Below are 23,533 nucleotides of genomic sequence, written 5' to 3'. Positions count from 1 at the left end.
CTATCAATCCATTGATATATCTTCAATTGCGCCTGCTCAGAAGAGTGCCAATCAGGGGATACAGAGGCGGCTGAGTGCGTCATGCGTCAGAAACAACTCGCGGCGCATGCGCATTCCCACTCCGCCGCTCCGTTCTCATCCCTGGTGTGTACGATGTTTAGCGCGCGCCCAGTGTACTCCAGGCATACACGCGCCATCTTGATTGTTGGCAAACTGCCCAAGCTCCACATGTCATTGCTAATATAATCAGAAAACCAGTTCCATGATTGAGTATGATGCCACAAGGCAGCAGGGACAGTCCCCTTCACAGGGCTGTAACCCTGCCATTCAGGGCAGCACCCCAAGGACCACCACAATTCACGTGGCTATCGATGGGGGTCTCACAAAAAATTGTGCGGACATCTATACACTCGAGAGGGATCTCAGGCCGGTGAACAAATATATACACACACAGGGCAGTTGAAAAAATATACAGATCGAACCACCAGGGCTAATAACAATTTACCCTATGGCACTCCACAGAAAAAGGTAGTGTACATTTTATAAAACATTACATTAGGCGAGCCAAATTCCTGACTTTATTGTCCATCTACTCGACCTTATTGTCCATCCCTTCTTTCTTCATGTTGTGTAAGTGATCTAAAAGAAAAGAAAGAGGTTTTTAGAAAAAACATTATAAAATTGTTGCAATTCTCCAAATCCACACACCTGAGGACACTTTGCACACCCCAGGTCAGAGAAGGCAAACAACCCTTTACGTAATATCCCCAAAATTGTATTCCATATTCAGTCCATTGGGCTTAAGGCTGCCCAACCTATGTATCCATAGTAACTCCCTGCATTTTAACAACTTGGATCTATCACCACCACGTCTGGGTAGCGGTATGTGGTCCAAGATCTAACACTTCAAATCATTCTCCTTATGACCCGCCTCAGTGAAATGTTTAGACACTGGCAGGTCTAGACTCTTTTTTTTATGATACTGTACCGGTGAGTGTTGAGGCTAGTTTTCAAATCCGTGGAAGTCTCACCCACATACAATAAATTGCATGGGCAGGATAACACGTATATGACAAAACTGGAATCACAAGTTAAGTGAAACATGATGTCATAGGATATACCTGTACTGGGATGTGTACATTTCTTCCCTTTACGTATATACTTACAGTTAACACAGCCAAGGCAGGGCAAACAACCCAGCCCAGGCTGTGTCAATGTAGTCTGCCTACTTATCCTCTTCGAACCAATGTCCGCCCTGACCAACTGGTCACGCAGGTTCGTGCACCGTCGGTATGAGAACAATGGAGGATGTTTAAACTCGGGAATATCTCTACAAGTACCCAATAATACCCCAATGCTTCCTGATAATCCTGTTGATGGAAGGACTTAATTCATTATACACAGAAACAAATGGAATTCTATCAGATTTTTGTGCCCTACTCCGATTGGACAGAATGTCATTTCTATCCAGGCTGCGTAGCCTATCCCTATGTTCAACCAACAACTGACTGGGGTAACCCCTATCCCGGAATCTGCCTGTCATAGAATCTAGGGCAACATCAAGTTTACTTTGGTCGGTCACTATACGTTTCACCCTTAAAAATTGGGAAAAGGGAAGTGACTGAATAATCTTCCTGGGGTGGGAACTTTTGTAACACAAAAACGTGTTGGTGTCTGTGGGCTTCGTGTAAAGTTCCGTGTGTAGTATGCCTCCACGGTATATGACCCTAGTGTCTAGAAACTGGATCTCCATACTGGAATACACAAGTGTAAATTGTAGGTTCTGATCATGATCATTCAAAAACGTATGAAAACTCACCAACTGAGTCTCATTACCACTCCATATGAGGAAGATGTCGTCGATATATCTCCACCACCTCAGAACATGTCTGATCCATCCAAACAGTCAGTCCAGGAAAGGAAAGCCACTAATTAGAGAAGCAGCCAAGAGACCCATGGTCATTCTGGAGGAGCTGCCGAGATCCACAGCTCAGGTTGGAGAATCTGTCCACAGAAAAACTATTAGTCAAGTACTCCACAAATCTGTCATTTTTGAAAGCGTGGCAAGAAGAAAGCCATTTTTGAAAGTAAGTCATAAGAAGTCAAGTTTGCAGTTTGCCACAAGCTATGTAGCAAACATGGAAGAAGGTGTTCTGGTCAGATGAGACCAAATTTGAACTTTTTGGCCTAAATGCACACTGCAAATCGCCCTGAACACACAATCCCTCCCCACCATGTTGGTGGCAGCATCATGATGTTGGGATGCTTTTCTTCAGCAGGGACAGACAAAAAGGTCAGAATTGATGGGAAGATGGATGGATAAATACAGGACAATCCTGGAGGAAAACCTAGTTAGTGGTGGCAAAAGACTTGAAACTGAGGTGGCGTTTCACCTTCCAGCAGGAGAATGACCCTAAACATGCGACATATTCATGTGTTAGAATGGCCCAGTCAAAGTCCAGACCTAAATTCCGTTGAAAATCTGTGGCAAGACTTAAAAATTGATGTTCACAGACGCCATCTGACTGAGCTTGAGTTACAGTATTTTGCAAATAAGAATGGGCAAAAATTTCAGCTTTTAGATGTGCAAAACTGGTAGAGACATACCCCAAAATAATTACAACTGTAATTGTAGCGAAAGGTAGTCCTACAAAATATTGACTCAGGAGGGCTGAATACAAATGCACGCCGCAATTTCCAGATTTTTATTTAGTACAAGTTTTGAAAACCATTTATCGTTTTATCACTTCACACATACTTGCTAATTTGTGTTGGTCTTATATAAAATCCCACTAAAATATATTTAAAGTGTAGCTGGCATTCTCTTTTTTTAATTTTTTTATTTGTAATGTATAAGTGCAGTGATACTGACCATTTTTGTAATATACTTAAATTATTGAAATCATACATTTCTTTGAGAAAAATAGCTTCGCAAATGCTTCTCGGTCTTCGGTTTAAATAAAACAATCAGTGTTGAGCAAGTCTCCAATGTTATGTAAACAGAAAACAGAGGAGCGTTGCTAAGGCTCACAATGTGCTACTTTAGAGCTATTTTTGTAATAGAAATGTACGATTTCGGTTATTAACCCCTTTCCCGACCTATGACGTACTACTCCTATGTCATGGAAACCACTGAGTTCCCGCAATTTGACATAATAGTACGTCATAGTGATCACGCGGGCACCGGAGTGGTGCGCGCGATCACTGCAGGGGCCCGGCAGTCCCTGGTAGCCGGGCCCCTGCTGTATCCGCCGGCATTGCTGTACCGCGACATAGAAGAGGTTTGTGTCGGGTGAGTGATCGCATTGAGTACCCGCACTGCTGTGGCGGGTACCAGATGCGACACAAGGCAGCCCGATGCCGTGCAGAGGCTGCCCAATGCCTTGCACAGGCTGCCCAATGCCTTGCACTGCATCGGGAACTGCTTTCTACGGGTGCCGAGGAGATCCAGCCTCAGGCTGGTTCTCCTAGGAAACCTGTTAGTGTAGGACACTGAGTCATACACTAACAGGCAATGCATTACAATACAGATGTATTGGAATGTATTGCAGAGGGGATCAGACACCAAAAGTGAATATCATAAATAAAGTAAAGAAAAAAAGTTAGTGTTTTTAATAAAATTTCATAAAGTAATAAAATGAATAAAGTAAAAAAGAAAAAACGCCCCTTTTTCCCTTATTTTATAATAAAAAACAGAAAAAGAACAAAACAAACCCACACATATTTGGTATCGCCGCGTCCGTAATGACCAGTTCTATAAATATATCACATGATCCACCCTGTCCGATAAACACCATTAACCCCTTAAGGACCCATGACGTACCGGTACGGCATGGTTCCCGAGTCCTTACGGCATGTGGCGGTGCCATCAGTTCCCCATGCAGCTGTAGGGGGGACTCGATGGCATGGAAGGCAGTGCGATGCATAAGGACCGGATGCCTTCCGGTGACGAGCCTGTGAGATCCAGCCCCCTGGATCTCACAGGCCGGAAGCTGTATGAGTAATACACACAGTATAACTCATACAGCCAATACATTCCAATACAGAAGTAAAGGATTATACCCCCAAAAGTTCAAGTCCCAAAGTGGGACAAAAAATAAAGTGAAAAAAAAAAAAAAGTTAACATTTGTTCGCCCCCCCCCCCCCCAAAAAAAATTTAAGTTTCAAGTAAAAATAAACAAAAACGTCATTTTCCCCAAATAAAGTAAAATTAAGGGGGGAAAAAAGGTATACATATTAGGTATCGCCACGTCCGTATCGACCGGCTCTATAAATATATCACATGACCTAACACTGTAAAAAATTTAAAATAAAAACTGCTAAATAAGCCATTTTTTGTCGCCTTACATCACAAAAAGTGTAATGGCAAGCGATCAAAAAGTCATATGCACCCCAAAATGGTGTCAATCCAACCGTCATCTCATCCCGCAAAAAATGAGACCCTACCTAAGATAATCGCCCAAAAACTGAAAAAAACTATGGCTCTCAGAATATGGAGACACTAAAACATGATTTTTTATTTATTTTTTTCAAAAATATTATTGTGTAAACTTACATCTCACCCCGCAAAAATCATACCCTACCCAAAGTAATCGCCCAAAAACCGAAAAAACTTACTTGCATAAAAAAAGTATACATATTAGGTATCACCGCATCCGTGACAACCTGGTCTGTAAAAATATCACATGATCTAACCTGTCAGATGAATGTTGTAAATAACAAAAAATAAAAACTGTGCCAAAACAGCTATTTCTTGTTATGTTGTCTCACAAAAAGTGTAATATTGAGCAACCAAAAATCATATGCACCCTAAACTAGTACCAACAATACTGCCACCCTATCCCGTAGTTTCTTAGATGGGACATTTTTATGGAGTTTCTACTCTAGGGCTGCATCAGGGGGGCTTCAAATGGGACATGGTGTCAAAAAACCAGTCCAGCAAAACCTGCCTTCCAAAAACCATATGGCATTCCTTTCCTTCTGCGCCCTGCCATGTGCCCGTACAGCGGTTTATAACCACATATTGGGTGTTTCTGTAAACTACAGAATCAGGGCCATAAATATTGAGTTTGGTTTGGCTGTTAAACCTTGCTTTGTAACTGGAAAAAATGTATTCAAATGGAAAATCTGCCAAAAAAGTGAAATTTTGAAATTGTATCTCTATTTTTCATTAATTCTTGTGGGACACGTAAAATCCGTTTTGAATACCTTGAGGGGTGTAGTTTCTAGAATGGGGTCATTTTTGGGTGGTTTCTATTATATAAGCCTCGCAAAGTGACTTCAGACCTGAACTGGTCCCTAAAAATTGGGTTTTTGAAAATTTCTGAAAAATTTCAAGATTTGCTTCTAAACTTCTAAGCCTTGTAACATCCCCAAAAAATAAAATATCATTCCAAAATGATCTAAACATGAAGTAGACATATGGGGAATGTAAAGTAATTAACTATTTTTTGAGGTATTACTATGCATTATAGAAGTAGAGAAATTGAAACTTGGAAATTTGCAATAAAAAAAAAATTGGTTATTTTTTTTATAAATAAAAATAAAATGTTTTACTTTATTTTACCAGTGTCATGAAGTACAATATGTGACCAAAAAACTATCTCATAATGGCCCGGATCAGTCAAAGCGTTTTAAAGTTATCAGCACTTAAAGTGACACTGGTCAGATTTGCAAAAAATGGCCAAGTCCTTAAGGTGAAATAGGGCTGAGTCCTTAAGGGGTTAAAAAAAAACCTGCCATTTTTGTCACCTAAGGCTACTTTTACACTTGCGTTCAGGAGCGGATCCGTCTGGTGTCTGCACAGATGGATCCGCACCTATAATGCAAACGCTTAGATCCGTTTAGAACGGATCCGTTTGCATTATCATGAACACAAAACGGATCCGTTTTGACTTTACATTGAAAGTCAATGGGGGACGAATCCGTTTGAAAATTGAGCCATACTGTGTCAACTTCAAACGGATCCGTCCCCATTGACTTACATTGTAAGGCCTCTTTCACACTTGCGTTGTCCGGATCCGGCGTGTACTCCACTTGCCGGAATTACACGCTGGATCCGGAAAAACGCAAGTGAACTGAAAGCATTTGAAGACTGATCCGTCTTCAAAATGCGTTCAGTGTTACTATGGCAGCCAGGACACTATTAAAGTCCTAGTTGCCATAGTAGTAGGGGGGAGCGGGGGAGCGGTGTACTTACAGTCCGTGCGGCTCCCGGGGCGCTCCAGAATGACATCAGAGCGCCCCATGCGCATGGATGACGTGCCATGCGATCACGTCATCCATGTGCGTGGGGCGCCCTGACGTCACTCTGGAGCGCCCCGGGAGCCGCATGGACGGTAAGTATGCCGCCCCCCCGCTCCCCACTACACATTACCATGGCTGCCAGGACTTTAGTGTCCCGGCAGCCATGGTAACCATTCAGAAAAAGCTAAACGTCGGATCCGGCAATGCGCCAAAACGACGTTTAGCTTAAGGCCGGATCCGGATCAATGCCTTTCAATGGGCATTAATTCCGGATCCGGCCTTGCGGCAAGTGTTCAGGATTTTTGGCCGGAGCAAAAAGCGCAGCATGCTGCAGTATTTTCTCCGGCCAAAAAACGTTCCAGTCCGGAACTGAAGACATCCTGATGCATCCTGAACAGATTTCTCTCCATTCAGAATGCATTAGGATAAAACTGATCAGGATTCTTCCGGCATAGAGCCCCGACGACGGAACTCTATGCCGGAAGAAAAGAACGCAAGTGTGAAAGAGCCCCAAGTCTGGACGGGTTCGGGTGTCCGCCTGCTGAGCGGAGCGGAGGACAAACGGTGCCAGACTGATGCATTCTGAGCGGATCCGCATCCACTCAGAATGCATTAGGGCTGGACGGATCCGTTCGGGGCCGCTTGTGAGAGCCTTCAAACGGAACTCACAAGCGGAGCCCCGAACGCAAGTGTGAAAGTAGCCTTACATCATAAAAAGTGCACCATTAAGTGATCAAAAAGGCGTATGTCCCATAAAATGGTATCAATAAAACAGTCACCTCATCCTGCAAAAAATGAGACCCTACCTAAGACAATCGCCCCACAAAAAAAAATATAGCTCTCAGAATTGAGACACTAAAACATCATATATTTTTGTTTCAAAAATGCCATTATTGCGCTAAAGTGAAATACATTTTAAAAAAATATACGTATTGGGTATCGCCACGTCCGTAACAACCAGCTCTAATCGGTCAAAAAATATAAAAGCTGTAAGCTCTTAGATTATGAAGACACTAAACTATCATTATTTCGGTTTCAAAAATGCCATTATTGCGTAAAACTTAAATAAATAAGAAAAAGTTGACATATTAGGTATTGCCACGTGTGTAACGATCTGCTCTATAAAAAAAAGTCATGACCTAATCCCTCAGGTAAATGCTGTAAAAAATAAAAACTGTGCCAAAACATCAATTTTTTTGGTTGCCTTGCCTCACAAAAAAAACTAATATAGAACAATTAAAAATCAAATGTACCCCAAAATAGTACCAAGAGAACTGGCACCTTATCTCGTAGTTTCCAAAATGTGGTCACTTTTTGGGGGTTTCTACTGTAGGGGGGCTTCAAATGGGACATGGCATCTAAAAACCAGTTCAGCTAAATTTGCCTTCCAAAAACCATATGGCGTTCCTTTCCTACTGCGCCCTGCCGTGTGCCCGTACAGCAGTTTACAATCACATGTGGGGTGTTTCTGTAAACCGCAGAATCAGGGTAATAAATATAGAATTTTATTTGGCTGTTAACCCTTGCTGGATAAAATTGACTAAAATGTAAAATCTGTCAAAAAAGTAAAATTCAGAAATTTCATCTCCATTTTCCATTAATTGTTGTGGCACGCCTAAAGGGTTTACAAAGTTTGTAAAATCAGTTTTGTATACATTGAGGCGTGTAGTTTCTAAAATGGGGTCATTTTTGGGTGGTTTCTATTATGTAAAAATTCCTTTCTGACTCCAATCGGGCAATCAGAATAACTTCCTGGATCAACGACCCCTCTCTAGTAGCTATAGCCTGTAATATTATTACACTACAGAAATACATCCAGGCCCCTCTTGAATTCCTTTATTGTACTCACCATCACCACCTTTTTAGGCAGAGAGTTCCATAGTCTCACTGCTCTTAGGCCTCTTTCACACTTGCGTTGTCCGGATCCGGCGTGTACTCCAATTGCTGGAATTACACGCCGGATCCGGAAAAACGCAAGTGTACTGAAAGCATTTGAAGACGGATCCGTCTTCAAAATGCTTTCAGTGTTACTATGGCACCCAGGACGCTATTAAAGTCCTGGTTGCCATAGTGGGAGCGGGGGAGCGGTATACTTACCATCCGTGCGGCTCCCGGGGCGCTCCAGAGTGACGTCAGGGAGCCCCAGGCGCATGGATGACGTGCCATGCGATCACGTCATCCATGCGCCTGGGGCTCCCTGACGTCACTCTGGAGCGCCCTGGGAGCCGCACGGATGGTAAGTATGCTGCTCCCCTGCTCCCCGCTACACTTTACCATGGCTGCCAGGACTTTAGCGTCCCGGCAGCCATGGTAACCACTCTAAAAAAAAGCTAAACGTCGGATCCGGCAATGCGCCGAAACGACGTTTAGCTTAAGGCCGGATCCGGATCAATGCCTTTCAATGGGCATTCATTCCGGATCCGGCCTTGCGGCAAGTCTTCAGTTTTTTTGGCCGGAGCAAAAAGCGCAGCATGCTGCGGTATTTTCTCCGGCCAAAAAACGTTCCGTTCCGGAACTGAAGACATCCTGAACGGATTTCACTCCATTCAGAATGCATTAGGATAATCCTGATCAGGATTCTTCCGGCATAGAGCCCCGACGACGGAACTCTATGCCGGAAGACAATAACGCAGGTGTGAAAGAGCCCTTACCGTAAAGAATCCTCTTCTATGTTTGTGTACAAACCTTCTTTCCTCCAGACGCAGAGGATGTCCCCTCGTCACAGTTACAGTCCTGGGGATAAATAGATGATGGGATAGATCTCTGTACTGACCCCTGATATATATTTATACATATTAATTAGATCTCCCCTTTTTTCTAAAGTCAATAACCCTAATTTTGATAATCTTTCAGGGTACTGTAGTTGCCCCATTCCAGTTATTACTTTAGTTGCCCTCCTCTGGACCCTCTCCAGCTCTGCTATGTCTGCCTTGTTTACAGGAGTCCAGAACTGTACACAGTACTCAATGTGTGGTCTGACTAGCAATTTGTAAAGTGGCAGGACCATGTTCTTATCACAGGGCATCTTTGCCCCTTTTGATGCAACCCATTATCTTATTGGCCTTGACAGCAGCTGCCTGACACTGGTTTTTGCAGCTTAGTTTGCTGTTTATTAAAATTCCTAGATCCTTTTCCATGTCAGTGTTACCTAGTGTTTTACTATTTAGTATGTACGGGTGACTTGCATTATTCCTTCCCATGTGCATAACTTTACATTTGTCAGTGTTAACTTTCCCCCAAAAATAAAATTTAATTTTCAAAATGATTCAAACATGAAGTAGACCTATGGGGAATGTAAAATTACTATTTTTGAAGTTATTTATGAAGTGAGGGAGCGTCTGCCAAGCGCAGGGACAGGGAGAAGTGCACAAAGCCCAGGCACTGTTATCAGCTGCTGGGGAGGACCTGGCTTTAATCATTTACTTACAGTCCCTGGCTGTCACTAATCTGACCTTGCGCAGCGTGCTTCTGCGTCCTCCGTCCTTCAACAGAGAGACGGACCATGCCTAGCAACCCTATTTTAAGCACAGGTAAAAGTAGGCAGTACAGGGAACAAAAATGTGGAATTAAGGGGTAATTGAATACACTGTGAAAAGTTGAAATAGGACCATCAAGGAGATATTAATCACCACAATCCAAATACAGATGCTGGCGTGTTAACCCCTTGTATGCCACGATCAAAGCTGACCGCAGCATGCAGATGGTTCGCCAAGGGTACGGGTGCCCTCTGCTTCCCCATAGAGTCGCCACGCTGGCAGTGACCTAATGGCAGAGAAGGCAGCCCGATGCCTTCCATAGGCATCGGAACTTGCCTTCTACGGAAGCCTATGAGATCCAGCCCTTAGGATGGGTCTCGCAGGCAGGCTGTCAGCATAAAAGCTGACAGCCAATGCATTACAATACAGGTTGTATTATAATGCATTGCAGAGGGGATCAGATCCCAGAAGTTGAAGACAAAAAAAATAAAAAATAAAAAGTTTGTGTTTATCATAATAAAAAAAAATTAAAATTTAATTGCCAAAATAAATCGCATAAAATTGTTAAAGAAAAAAGAAAACCAGACATATTGGGTATTGTCGCGTCCGTAACGACCGACTACAAAAATATCACATGATCCACCCTCTCACCTGAACTCTGTAGAAAAAAATAAAAATGTGCTAAAACATTCAAACAACACCAAGAGATCAAAATGGCGTATGCCCACGCAAAAAATGATCCCCTACAGAAAACAATCGAGCAAAAAACAAAACAAAAACTATGGCTCTCAAACTATGGAGACACTAAAATATGATAAAAAAAATATATATGCTTTATTATGTAAAACTGAAACAAACAACCCCAAAAAGTAGTCCTATTTGGTATTGTCGCGTCCATAACAATATGCTCTATAAAAATAGCACATGATCTAACCTGTCAGATGAAAATTATAAAAAAAAAACTAAAAATAAAAACAGTGTCAAAACAGCTATTTTTTGTTAACTTGCCTCACAAAAAGTTTAAAATAGAGCAACCAAAAATTTTGATTTTTATAATGCCTTATAGGGATGAGCGAACTTGTTTTCAAGTTCGGCTTTCGGGTTATCTAAAAATCCCATTATGGAGTCTGCTACCACAGACCATAACGGAATTCTATGACGGTATGCACCACAGAAGCCTATAAGAGGCATTCCGTATGCTGGCCATAGACTTCGGTTATGACGGAATGCGATACGGAAAGCCCCTTATAAGCTTCTGTGGTAGATGCAGTCATAGAATTCCTTTGTGGTCCATGGTAGCGGAGTCCATAATGGGATTTTTAGATAACCCGAACCTGTACACAAGTTTGCTCATCCCCCTTTTTTTTTATTTTTTATGTTGCCTAGAATAATATTTTCAAAGCTTCTGAATGACCGCCATTTTATGGTCACACGTCCGTAGTGTATTGCTGATCCGCAATACATCCGTCCGTCACCCCTATTGCGGACAAGAATAGGACATGTTCTATAGGACGGAAGTTTGGGTCCGCTCTCCAAAAATGCGGATGAATGGGTCCGCACCCATTCTGGATAATTGCGGGAAACAGATGCGGACCCATTCTACGGACGTGTGAATGGACCCTTAGGCCTACGTCACACAAACGAGTTTTGTGTCCGGATGCAATACGTTTGCATAGCATCCGGACTGAATCCTGACCCATTCATTTCAATAGATTTGTATGCATGCATTTTTCACCCATCAGCTTTGGGTTCAGGAGAAATCGCAGCTTGTGCGTATTTCACGCATCTCTGGTTCCATAGAAGTAAATGAGACTTGCATGAAAAATGCAAGGCATCCGGATGCAGTGTTTTTCAGTGATGTTACAATCCAGAACACACACAGTGAATGCAAATGCTGATTGAACTTGCGTGCCAAACCATCAGTATTTTCCTGAACAGATCCTGACTCAAATCGTAGCGCTCGTGTGAAATAGGCCTCAGTTAACTGTGTTTCATGTGGCCCGCTGTGTACAGCGACTGCTCCTGCAGGATGCCAGTCATTGTGGATTCATTTGCCTTCAGATCGGAGCCCCCACTTTAAAATTGTGGGGCTCTGATTGTTTAACATAACAGCCTGAGGCTTCTCAGAGCTGTCAGTTATCTGCCGGCTGAGCTGTGTACAAGACTTAGCTCAGCAGATAGAGGTCTATTATGGTGAACGTCATTCTGCCGTTCTATTAAGGTGAATGGGACAAGGGATCAAAAGATCCCAGGTTCTAGCCCCCTAAGGGGGTTAAATGTTTTAAAAATAAAAATGGTATGTATTAATACTACATTTCGTTCCCCCAAAAACAAGCCCTCATACAGCTCTGTAGATTGAAATTCCAAAAAGTTATGACTGTTAGAAAACGGCGATGCAAATACAACTATGAATAAAATAAAAACTATGCAAATCTGGTATTGCTGTAATCTAATTGACCCTCAGAATAAGGACATAATGCCAAACCCAAAAATCTTTGGCAGTTTTTTATTTATTTTTTTTCAATTTCACCCCACAAATAATTTTTTCCCAAATTACAGGGTGCCATTAAAAAATTCAACTTGTCCCTCAAAAAATATGCCCATGTGAATGGAAAATTAAAAAAAGTTATGGCTCTTTGAATGTGGGAAGTAAAAAAAAAAAAATGGGCTTAGTCTTGAAGGGGTTAAAGACTGTGGACACCTTTTTTGAAGCATGTTTCTTCTTATTGGATAATACCTGCTTTCTACTTAAAAACATTCCTTCATTTGATTTTGTATTACATATTTTGAAACATCTGTCTTGTGTAGCCTGCTTGCTTTCCGCTACATTGCAGGTTGCTTAGTCCCTTTTAGGCCCTATTCACACAACAACATTTTTTATTCTGCATCCGATCCGCATTTTTTGCATATCCGATTCATACCCATTCATTTCAATGGGGCTGCAAAAGATTCAGACAGCACACCGTGTGCTGTCCGCATCCATATGGCCATTCCCCAGCACCTGAAAAATATAGAATATGTCCTACCTATTCTTGTCTGTTTTACGCACAAGAATATGCATTTCTATCAAGGGCCATACGTTCTGATCCGCAACTGCACTGCACATGGCCGTTATCTGTGTTTTGTGGTTCTGCACTTTGTGGTCTGCAAAAACTGATATGTTTTTCCCCTCCAGGGAAGCTCCTTAACAACTCAGTCTCCACTCACTCTAGGCTTTCCCAAACTTTCATGTAGTATTTTACGCAGTCGATAAACTTTAATTTCATCAGAATGCCGCTTAGATGTGCATTCCGGAGAAGTCTGGAGTGGCTAGGCCGTTAGGGAGTACCACTAAGAAATTTTACACTGAACAGAACTGTGCAGCCTGCAGTGTATAACAATGCATACAGGCTGCGAACACAAGCTTCAACATTTTTAATTAAACCCCATTACAGAAATGTTGTTGACACTTATGTTAACGGTCTCCTTTTGTTGGCCTTGTGCACAGTACGATTTCCCGGATCAGGACGTCAGTACAGTACTGGAGCAGGGAACTGAAATAATTGGTTTCCCGACACTAAAAGCTCCTTAACGCAGGACTGATATTAAGTGTTGTGTCCCTGAATGGAAGCATCTGCATTTGATCAATTGCTAGATAATCTCAGGATGCCCTTAATATTACCACTCGGCCATTACAGTAGAACATCAGCTTGTATGCTGCAGCTGACACCTGCTGCAGATGGCAAGAGCGCAGCTCCTGAGCCCACGCCATAATATCCATTTGCAGAGGTGGACGTAACCGTTATCCTTATCTCCTTCCTGCACAGCACTGTAATAGAACAATGCAGGTATTTATGTCCACCTTCTCAAATGATTTTTGGGAAATTTGGAATCTAGACTAAAGTCGTTTTTTGCAAATCTATAAGGAGAATAATAATAAACAAAAAATGTTCCAAAAATGTATATTACAGTTATTCAGTTAAAGTAGTATTCCAGGTTCTTCCAGTAGTCTTGATTTTCATTGAATTCCAAAAGGCTTGAAACACATATGTCAAACCCATGGCCCTCCAGCTGTCTCAACACTACAACTTCCATCTTGCTCAGAGAGCATACAGCCATCAAGGCATGCTGGGAGTTATAGTTTTGCAACAGCTGGAGTAGGGCTGCAGTAAACGATTATTTTAGAAATAGAGTATTCTATTGATTATTATTTTTTTACAATTAATCTGGTACTCTAATAAGAAAAAAATAATTAATAGACTGTTTTCCTTTATAAAAACTCATCAGATCCCCTGCCATCAGTCCCCAACACCCTTCCACCTGCGCGATCAGCCCAAGTGCATCAGTTCCCTCCAGTGCCACCAGCTTGCCCCCCCCCCCCCAGTGCCATCAGCTGCCCCCGATTAAATCGAGTATTCGTTTCAGCCCTAAGCTGGAGGGCCATGAATTTGACATCCCTGCCTTGACCTTTCACCTGGAAAAACATTGAACTAGGTATCATGATATATACAGCGGCGCCCAGGATCTCACTGCACTTACTATTATCCCTGGGTGTCGCTCCATTCTCCCGTTATGTCCTCCCATATTTTCGGGTACTTGGTTATAGTAGGAGGAGACTGCCCTTGTTCTGCTGGGTGTCTCCTTCTCCTAGGCTGTAGCGCTGGCCAATCGCAGCGCAGAGCTCACAGCCTGGGAGTTTTTTCATGATATTCCAATGCTGTGCTGCCACCTGTAGGCCTGCATTAGAATATACTAGTAATCTGCCTGTAAGCCTTGTACAGGCTTTGGCCTATTACTAGTACGGGACGCCTTTCCTGTTCTCAGCCAGCTCCCAGGTTTTAGCGTTCCCAGATGGCGTGGTTTTGTCTCTGTAACAATCATCTGGATAAATAAAATGGCCTCCGTCCACACACAACCTGTCCTAATCACATAGGAGGACAAGTTACTTCACAAGACTGAGCTAAATAGCTGCCTCATCCTCCTCTCTGCTCTGCTTGTCAGGGATTATGATCCTGAATACAGTTTAATCTGATCTTCATCTGAATCGCTGTAGGGATGGAGGAGACATGAAGTACAGAGGAGAGGGCGGGGGATGTGACTGAGGAGCAGCAGCACTTGTATGCAGTCTCCATTTCCACAGTCTGTCCTGTCCGTCCTCTCTGTACTTTATGTCTCCTCATAAACTCCATTCCCACAGAGATTGAGTTGAAGATTTTATCAGCTGTATTCAGGATTATAATCCCTGACAGGCAGAGGCAGCTCTTTAGCTCAGTGTTGTGAAGTAACTTGTCATGCTGTGTGATTAGGACAGGTTTTGTGTGCACTAATAGGACAGCGGCCATTTTTTCCCCTCTGATTACTCCCTAGATCAAAATGAGCCATTATAACCAATGTAAAGTATTGGGGAATGTGTTTATAATAAAGTAGTATGCAAGTATTTTAATTTTCTTAATTCCCCTTTAAGGAAGTCACATACCATGAGCTGGTTTGGTGAACGATTATGGGTTTTCAGGTCAAGAGCGGCAGTATTTCAGAAACTCTGCAGTTTTTGTGAACTGTTCATGTGCAGAGCACCACATTGATGTGAGAGGTGGACATTGACTACGAAAATGTGTGACGGCGGACCCGACACACTACAGTGAGGCAACTCACCGGCAAAATGAACCAGGGGCTAGGTAGTTCGACATAAGTAAAATATTAGCATTGTTGCAATCTAAATATTAAAGGGGTTGTCTCATCACAGACGATGGGGCATATTGTTAAGATCTGCCCTCATTGTCCTATAGGTCTGGACCCCCTTTATCGAGAACGGAGCCCTGAAATTGGTGGAGAGCGCACTGCGCATGTGCAGCCCCCCCCCCCCATTTATTTTTTATGGGGCCGCCGAAAATGGCCGAGTGCTGGCTCTACTGTTTCTGTTGGACGCATAGAAGTGAATGGGATCGGTGGCTGGTCATGCACAGTGCACTCTTATTCACTTCTATGGGGAGAGCGCTTGGTGGTGGCCGGACCAGAGTCCACCTGCCACCACCTAGGTGCGGTCCCCACACCTATAGGGGGCATGCCCTAGCGATATGCCCCCCATTGTCTGAGATAAGTCATGGAAATGGCTCCGCTATAACAACTATTATATTTTTCAGTCAGCAGGATGAGACAACGTTCATGTCACTTTTAGAAGAAGTGGGTTTGCCTCATCAGTTTGCGTAGGCATCAACACAAAGCAGTCTTGCATTTTAGTGTCACAAATTATAATTACACACTGCGAGAGTTATAAAGAAGAAGACTTCCCCCACACGTCTGCAGCACATTTCTCTTTGAGTCAGCATAATAATTAAAAGTATCCTGAGGATGGGTCATCAATACGTGACACTGCACAACCCCTTTAACTTAGAACAGTTGGAGGCAGAAAGATGTAAAAGCAGACAGACACCACCATTATTCAGTGGATGGTGAAAAGGTACCGTATTTATTGAGATTTAGAGATAAGGCGTTTGTCCCCTTGTATGCTCACTGGGGGTACTTTATCAAAACTGGTATAAAGGAAAACTGACTTAGTTGCCCATAGCAACCTATCCGATTCCACCTTTCATTTTTCACAGCTCCTTGTGAAAATAAAGTCGGATTGGTTGCTATGGGCAACTAAGCCAGTTTGATAAATCTCCCCCACTAACTAGTAGGGATTTGAAGGGTACATTAGGTGCGCTGAAGGTCGCAAAGGCTGGTTGATAGGATCTAAAATTGTCCAGAGATTTGGGTCTTGGCTGCTAAGGCAGTGTTATTCAGATATTATGACTGGCATTATTGTTCCGTTCTTTGTTTTCATAAGACTCGCTACCTCGTTTAACCGCCTCTGGACCGCCTAACGCAGGATCGCGGTCCGGAGGCGGCAGTCTCAGGCAGAGTCACGCATTGGCGGGTCATCTCGCGACACGCTGGCCAGCAAAAGTTAGAGGGGTATTACATCATCAGCCTGCCAGCCAATGATCATCACAGGCAGGCTGATGATTTAAAAAAAAAAAAAAAACGGATCACAAGCCATATAACGCCTTATATTTATAGGACCAGACATCAGTGAGTACACCAAACAGCACACTTAGCCCCCAGATCACCCCAATTAACCCCTTGATTCCCCACTGGTATTGACTGTTAGGTTTTAGGATAGTTTAGGCCCCTTGCTTAGGTAGTTAGCGATCGTTTAGCGCCCACTGCACCGCAGTCACTGATTCGCTGATTGGCGTATCGCTAATCAGCATTTGTACTTTTATAGTATCTGTAAGTGATCAAAACTGATCAGTCAGATCTATAGTGGTATTAGTGTCACCTTTGTTCGCCCTCCACCCAAAACGCAGTGTTTGCCTGATCAGGCCTGATTGGTCGCCCACACGTGCGTTCACTCATGCCCTCCCCGCCGCAGTGACAACATTTTTTTTTTTTTTTTTTATCACTGCACAATCACTTTACAAGCGCTGCGGCGATAAAAAAAATATCAAAACTTTTTTTTTTATCAATCGCAGTGGCCTCCTGTACTTCACTAGCCTCCCATTTGTAAGACAGGCTTGCTTCTTGGGTAGTCTCGGGGAATACCCCCTAAATTTAGCAGTCCAAATGTCAAACAAGGGGTATTCTTCTGAAGAGGCCTACAGGCTTCTGACCCAGTCGGATGAGGAATGGGAACCCTCATCTGACGAATCCAGCGGGTCAGAATATGAACCTGTAGAAAGCAGTGGCAGTCTGACCCAAAGTTCGGACGAGAAGGTTGAGGTCCCTGATGCCACCAGGCGTACCCGGCCCCGTGTTGCTACACCACAGGTTGCGCAGGATCCGCTTCAAGGGCAGCAGAGTGGGGCTGGCGCTGTTGGATTACGTGGTGAGGCATACACCAGCAGCGCAGCCCACCCTGGACCTAGTACCAGCACTGCCGTACAACATGGTGAAGTGGCGAGCACCAGAAGGGCAGTTGAAGCTGGTACGGTGGCACGTGCAATAGTTACCCTGTCGCAGCCACCGCACAGACAGGCCCGTAGAGCCCTTAGAGTCCCTGAGGTGCTGGCAAACCCTGATTGGCAGTCCCCAACTTCAGCCGCACCATTAGTCCCCCCTTTCACCGCCCAGTCTGGAATTCGGGTTGAGACAGCTCAGATCGGTTCGGCACTGGGATTTTTTTTTTTTAGCTGTTCTTGACTGCGGAGCTCTTGGACATAGTCGTGGCAGAAACAAATCAGTATGCCACTCAATTTATAGCCGCCAACCCGGGATGCTATTATGCCCAGCCTTTCCGGTGGAAACCCGTCCAAGTTTCCGAATTAAAAACATTTCTGGGCCTTCGCCTCAACATGGGTCTAACCAAAAAGCATGAATTGTGGTCATATTGGTCCACGAACCCAATTCATCACATGCCCATGTTCTCTGCTGCCATGTCCAGGGCACGATTTGAGGCCATCCTGCGTTTCCTGTACTTTAGCGACAACACCACCTCCTGTCCCAGAGGCCACCCAGCTTTTGACTGGCTCCACAAAATTCGGCCCCTCATAGACCACTTCAACAACAAATTTGCAGATTTGTATACCCCTGAGCAAAACATCTGCGTAGACGAGTCCCTTATACATTTTACCAGGCGCCTTGGCTTCAAACAATACATCCCAAGCAAGCGCGCCCAGTATGGGGTCAAATTGTAGAAGCTCTGTGAAAGGGCCACAGACTATACCCACAAATTTCGGATCTATGAGGGTAAAGATCAGACCCTGGAGCTGGTCGGTTGCCCTGACTACCTGGGGAGCAGTGGGAAGACAGTCTGGGACTTGGTGTCACCCTTATTTGGCAAGGGGTACCATCTTTATGTGGACAATTTCTACACAAGTGTGCCCCTCTTCAGACATTTGTTCCTAGAACAGATTGGCTGCTGTGGCACCGCGTGACTTAGTCGCGGGGCTTCCCCCAACGCCTCGTTACCACCCGTCTTGCAAGGGGGTAGAGGGCTGCCTTGTGTTATGAAGAACTACTCGCAGTGAAATGGAGAGACAAGCGTGACGTTTACATGCTCTCCTCCATTCACGCAGACACGACAATACAAATTGAACGAGCAACCCGTGTCATTGAAAAGCCCCTCTGTGTCCACGACTATAATTCGTTCATGGGAGGGGTGGACTTCAATGACCAGATGTTGGCTCCTAATTTAGTTTCCTGACGCACCAGACGCTGGTATAAGAAGGTGTCTGTATATTTGATTCAATTGGCTATGTACAATAGTTTTGTTCTCTACAGTAAGGCTGGGAGAACAGGATCCTTCCTCAAGTTTCAGGAAGAGATCATCGAGAACCTCCTGTATCCAGGAGGTTCCGTGGCCCCAACCAACAGTGTAGTGAGCCGTCTACACAAGCGACATTTCCCCAATGTCGTTGCTGGTACCTCAACACAACCGTCACCCTGAAAAAGATGTTGTGTCTGTAGCAGGAGTGGAATAAGGCGTGACACCCGCTATTTCTGTCCTGACTGCCCTGACCACCCTTCCCTATGCTTAGGGGAGTGTTTCCGGAAGTACCACACACAGGTACACTTAGCATAGGGATTGCATCTCACAGGACAGGCACACAAGGCTATTAGGGCCCATTCACACAGAGCTGCTGCAAACCTCTCCTTTCACCTGGGACAAAGTGCATAATGTACTTCGCCACATCTCTGGGCGATTTGCGCTTTGCACATTGTCCCATGGAGAAGGAGAGGTTTGTCCTATAAAGGTAAAAAAAAATCACCGGTAAGCAAAAAAGTTAACGTTCTGTTCAAAAAGTTAAATAAAGTTTTTATTTGTTCCGTTCAAATGTTATTATAAAGTTAATACATTTTACTGCGTTGCGGCCTGTTTTTTTTTTTTACACCTTTCAGGTGGACCAACCGATCCACTAGCTGCAGCACTGATGTGCATTCTGACAGAAGCATTGCGCTGCTGTCAGATTACACAAAAGTCAGTGTATGCGGCGCTGCAAGATGAGATTTCTCTTCTGCATTAAAAGATACGTTTGCCGAGTCTTATGAGCTGAGGGGGCGGCGGTGTTCATATGCTTTGGCAAACACTTTGTATATATATAAAAAAAAAATCCCGGCAAAGATTTATTCATCCACATCGATTGATGTGAATGGAGAAATCGGGTTTGCCAGGGCATATGAGCTAAGTGGGTATGTATGAATGTTGGGCGGAGCTCCTATGTCATAGGCAGACGCCTTTCCCCTCTTTTTTTTTTTTTTTTTGCAGAGATTTTTTCATCCACATTGATCGATGCGAATGAAGAAATCTGTGCCGTTTATTTTTTCTTTCAGCCAAGAGGCTGAACGGAAAAAAAAATCTCATTACCTGTATGCTCAATATAAGGAGAATAGCAGAAACTCCTAATGCTGGCCATACATGTAATGATTGCGGAGACCCTCAAATGCCAGGGCAGTACAAACACCCCACAAATGACCCAATTTTGGAAAGAAGACACCCTGAAGGTATTCGCTGAGGGGCATAGTGAGTCCATGAAAGATTTAAATTTTTGTCCCAAGTTAGCGGAAAGGGAGACTTTGAGAAAAAACAAAAAAAAAATTCCGCTAACTTGTGCAAAAAAAATAAAAAATTTCTATGAACTCGCCATGCCCCTCATTGAATGCCTTGGGGTGTCTTCTTTCCAAAATGGGGTCACATGTGGGGTATTTATACTGCCCTGGCATTTTAGGGGCCCTAAAGCGTGAGAAGAAGTCTGGGATCCAAATGCCTAAAAATGCCCTCCTAAAAGGAATTTGGGCCTCTTTGCGCATCTAGGCTGCAAAAATGTGTCACACATGTGGTATCGCCGTTCTCAGAAGAAGTTGGGGAATGTGTTTTGGGGTGTCATTTTACATATACCCATGCTGGGTGAGATAAATATCTTGGTCAAATGCCAACTTTGTATAAAAAAATGGGAAAAGTTGTCTTTTGCCGAGAAATATCTCACTATCTCGCATGAACTCACTATGCCCATCAGCGAATACCTTAGGGCAGGCTTCTCAAACTGCGGCCCTCCAGCTGTTGCAAAACTACAACTCCCACAATGCCCTGCTGTAGGCTGATACCTGTAGGCTGTCCGGGCATGCTGGGAGTTGTAGTTTTGCAACAGCTGGAGGGCCGCAGTTTGAGATCCCTGCCTTAGGGTGTCTACTTTCCGAAATGGGGTTATTTGCGGGGTTTTTCTACTGTCTGGGCATTGTAGAACCTCAGAAAACATGACAGGTGCTCAGAAAGTCAGAATTGCTTCAAAAAGCGGAAATTCACATTTTTGTACCAGAGTTTGTAAACGCTATAACGTTTACCCAAACCATTTCTGTTTTTTTTTTTGCCCAAACACTTTTTTTTTAATCAAAGACACGTAGAACAATAAATTTAGAGAAAAATGTATATATAGATGTCGTTTAAAAAAATAAATAAATTACAACTGAAAGGGAAAAATGTCATTTTTTGGCAAAAGTTTTGTTAAATTTCGATTTAATAACAAAAAAGTAAAAATGCAATGAAATACCACCAAATGAAAGATCTATTAGTGAGAAGAAAAGGAGGTAAAATTCATTTGGGTGGTAAGTTGTATGACCGAGCAATAAACGGTGAAAGTAGTGTAGTGCAGAATTGTAAAAAGTGGTCTGGTCATTAAGGGTGTTTAAGCTAGGGGGGCTGAGGTGGTCAATATCAGTTGTTCTTGTAAAAATTTAAAAAAAAAATTTTATGAAAAATCTAATTAAATCTAAGTATCTTGATTATTTACATGATTCTGGTGTCATTACTAATTATTATAAGCCATTTCTGTTGGAGCTGGAGCTCTATGCCCAGCAAAATAAGGATAATGGAGATTTACTAATAAAATGTGCCTGAATTCTAACGTAGTTTATGAAGTGTTTTAGACACTTTACTTGTCTGACAAGAGGGTGTGGCTTAATGGAAAGTGAGCGTGGCTTCAGGGAAATGAGGGCGTGGCTTAAATGTGCCATGGCGCACCAAAAATGCAGCACAATGTCACATTTTTTGAAGCAAACACTCAGACTGGATAATATGATGCTGCACCAGATTTATTATCCATCATCAGCCACTGTGATAAATCTGGCACAATTTAAGACTGTGGGGAGAATTTCTTAAATGTGGTATAAAGGAAAACAGGTTTTGTTGCCCATAGCAACCAATCATATTCCACCTTTCATTTTTCAAAGCTTCTTTAGAAAATGAAAGGTGGAATCTGGTTGCTATGGGCAACAAAGCCTGTTTTCTTTTATACCAGTTTTGATCAATTTTCCCCGTGTGTCTGTCTTACTTTTAGACAGAATTCGTAAATCTACCCCACCGAGTTTTCCATGAGATTGCTTCTTTGGTATGGCATTGGGTGGTTTGTGACCAAATTCGCTGTGTGAACATAACCTGAAGGTGTAGCTTGCTGTACATGGCCAAGTGGTTGAACCTCTCTCCCCCCCACCCCTTAATTGCTTAAAGGGGTTATTTATCCCCTATACTGACCCCCCCCCCCCCATAATGCCCACCCAGGCCACTCATTTAGATTATACTTATCCCGCTCCCCGTCACCCATAACGCCCCCCCCGATACCTGCACAGCCGCCTCTGCATCTCCCTGTCACGCTTATCAAAGCACCTGGTGACAGGGGGAGGGGACTTTTGGGGTGCCGCCAATAGCAGGCTGGGACGAGCCTCCCTAGCATCGTGGGTGGCACTACAGAGGCTCGTCCCTGTTGCAGCCTGGCTGACCTCTGATCTTTGCTTGGATGACCCCTTGTGTCCTGTACTTTACGGAGTCTGCTTGGGGCATCTGCAACACTATTTCCTTGGCTTCCCATGGTAACACACATTTGGATATCCGGACAGCAGGTGAGCAGAAAGTACTGCTGTCTGAATTTGGCCAAATGTGTGTTACCATGGGAAGCCAAGGAAATAGTGTTGCAGATGCCCCAAGTTTTACAGTTGTATGAAAAATATTGTATATGCGGCTTTCACCCAAGTCTAGGAAAAATTGTAAATGCTGTATATGTATCAATGGTACTTTAATTTGCGTGGTGAGGATGAGTGGTGTTTTTCACTTTATGTGCCAGTCTTGTGTTCTCTGTGGCTAGGAGAAGGTTAATTCAGGGCATCCTTGACCATTTTTCCACGTCCCTCCCCTTTGTGGTGCATGTCAGTGTAGAGTGGTCTTCTGTTTGTTGGGGGGGTCTGCATAGGACCTATTTTACGCTGGCTCTTGTGGTCTCAAGCATATCATGTCTTGTGAGTGCATGCAGTAATTCTCCTCTTCATGTTGCTCCGGAGGCAGTCTAAAAATAAATGGCAATGCACAAAGGAGAAGGAGTAGGTAGATGTACTGATGTGTGACATCCCCGGAGAAGCCTGTTTGCATAGGTTAGGGGTGGGGCACAGATGTGACTACTAATTTGTACCATTGGCAGATCTGCTCAGTGGCTTCCTTTTGTCTGAATGCCTTTGCCTTGCCATGTGTAGTGTGACTGCCCACTCATGATGGCAGGGGGGTGGAATGAAAGGAGCAAAGAGACATTGTCTGTGGATGGCATGCAGTTGTCGGAGCAGAACGTGTACCTGGACACATAATGTCACATTCATTGGCTGTCTAAAGAAAGCCATTTCATGGGAGGATTGGACAAGGAGCTGCGTCAATTTGCCTCCCGTCTCCAAGGCACTGATGATGCTGCCTTCACAATCTGGCTAACGTCACTGCTCCATCACCCAGCCTGGGTGTGGGCTTGTTGCGCTCCCCCCTTCTCTCTCCTCCTTTATTTCTCTCCTTCGTTTTTTTCCCTTTTTATTTTGTTGTTAGATAG

The 23,533-nt window shown here is 43.7% G+C and overlaps 1 protein-coding gene across 2 annotated transcripts in view; it reads left to right on the top strand.

The window, feature by feature from the left end:
- LOC122945970 (poly [ADP-ribose] polymerase tankyrase-1) overlaps nucleotides 1–23,533 on the top strand; it is a 261,810-nt gene that overhangs the window by 73,916 nt on the left and 164,361 nt on the right. The gene's annotated exons all lie outside the window — the stretch shown is intronic.

Source organism: Bufo gargarizans, chromosome 1, assembly GCF_014858855.1.
Source record: "Bufo gargarizans isolate SCDJY-AF-19 chromosome 1, ASM1485885v1, whole genome shotgun sequence".
In the NCBI taxonomy this organism is placed as follows: domain Eukaryota; kingdom Metazoa; phylum Chordata; class Amphibia; order Anura; family Bufonidae; genus Bufo; species Bufo gargarizans.
This window is presented reverse-complemented; position numbering and strand designations above follow the sequence as displayed.